Source organism: Mustela putorius, unplaced genomic scaffold, assembly GCF_011764305.1.
Source record: "Mustela putorius furo isolate JIRA1106 unplaced genomic scaffold, ASM1176430v1.1 tig00003896_pilon_pilon_pilon, whole genome shotgun sequence".
Lineage (NCBI taxonomy): Eukaryota > Metazoa > Chordata > Mammalia > Carnivora > Mustelidae > Mustela > Mustela putorius.
In genome coordinates this window covers 14124274-14126091 of record NW_025422045.1, presented here as the reverse complement: position 1 = coordinate 14126091, position 1818 = coordinate 14124274, and the positions used below count along the sequence as shown (strand labels likewise).

Below are 1818 nucleotides of genomic sequence, written 5' to 3'. Positions count from 1 at the left end.
AGGATAGTCCAAAGTTAAGACACCCAGGTCACTTAATTCAAGTAACCATCTATCAAGCCCTGATTTGAAGGCAAGATCTTGTTTAATTGGGCATACTATTCTCCTATATTTAACTAGGCATAAATAGATGAATTTCAGTCTGCATCTCTAGACACAAATGAATAGAGACCTACTCTGAGTCTGCATCCCTAGGTACAAATGAAGACCACTTATTTAGAAAGAAATGAGGAAAAGTTTTATGGTTTTTTTCCACTCATGAGTTTGCATTTGCCTTGACTAATTCCTGTGCACATATGAGTTTTCCTCAAGGCAGCTTTCATGTCCTTATTCTGGAGACTGAGGATCAGTGAGTTTATAGGTGGGGTCACCAATGAGTACAACAAGGTTACAATCTTCTGTATCCCACCTGGATCTCCAGAGGTTGGGCTAATGTACATCACCATGATGGATCCATAGAATAGAGACACCACAGCCAGGTGGGAACCACAGGTAGAGAAGGCCTTACATCGGCCAGCTACTGAAGGGACACACAACACTGCTCTGAGAACCAGGGTATAGGACCCAAGGACGAAGAAAAAAGTGATGAATATAATAAGAGAGCTCAATCTAGAACAGAAAATCTCAATTCCAGGCACAGGGATGCAGGACAGGGCGAGAAGAGGCCCAGGGTCACGTACAAAGTGGTCAATGGTGTTGGGGCCACAAAAAGGGAGTTGTGTGATAAAATAGATAGGGATCGGATAGCAGAGGAAAGCTGTGACCCAGCACAGGGCCACCAGGTTCATGCAGAGATGGTTGTTCATAATGACAGGATAATGGAGAGGCTGGCAGATGGCCAGGTAATGATCAAAAGCGATAAGGGGCAGTAAGAAGGTCTCAGTGGTGCCCATGGAGAAGAAGAAGTAGAACTGGAAAAAACAAGCTGTGGAAGAGATGGTTTTGGTCTCAGATAGAAAGTTCTTTAATATATTGGGAATAGTTGTGTTGATGTAACAGATCTCCAGGAATGAAAAGTTGGCCCCCAGAATGTACATGGAGTGTGAAGCCTGCAATCCAGCTTCACTGCACAGACAATGGCCCCATTCCCCATCAGGTCAGGATGTAGGACACCAAGAACAGCATGAAGAGGATGACCTGAACCTCCCTGGAGCATGGAAAACTCAGAAGTATGAATTCAGTCACTGTGCTGACTCCTGACCTATTCATGGCTTCCTAAGGGGTGGAGAAGAAAAGTGACAATGACAAAGATGGTCTTATTCTTTCATCGTCAAGATTATTTCCTTTGTGGAGATCCCTAGCTCCCTTAGATTCTGTTATTCCATTAGATAATAAGATAACTATACTGCTGAAGACTATGAACTTCGGAGAGTTCTTGGTATGATCAGACTTTGAATCTTTATATTCTCTCATTTCTCTTTCAGAATTTCCTCATGTTCTGTGAGAAGCAGCTTGGAGAAGGTAAATGACAGTACTCACAAATGTAGCTAGGTATAAAATTCAAGTATTTCTATCTATAAATTAAGAGATATAGACCCTTGTTAGTGGATACAGAATTTCAATTACTTAAATCTTTGGAATTAGAGACACAAATGTTAGGCATCAGAAAAGGGATAAAGGTAACAACACACAAATCTTTATGCATTTCACTGTTATTCTGGATCAGTGTTGGTGTCTTAAGGTCATCTGAACAGCTGGACAAAAGGCATCACACGTACCATCTATTCTTCAGTGTTCATTGTGGTTTGTTAACTCAATGAAAATTTGAACTCCCAGACACCTACATAAAATGGCTTTCATATCAGTTCCATCTTCTACCTG

The 1818-nt window shown here is 41.5% G+C and overlaps 1 pseudogene; it reads right to left on the bottom strand.

Annotated features, from left to right (window-relative positions):
* Window positions 1–236: 236 nt before the first annotated feature.
* Window positions 237–1206, bottom strand: LOC101670458 (annotated as a pseudogene).
* Between the last annotated feature and the right edge of the window lie 612 nt (window positions 1207–1818).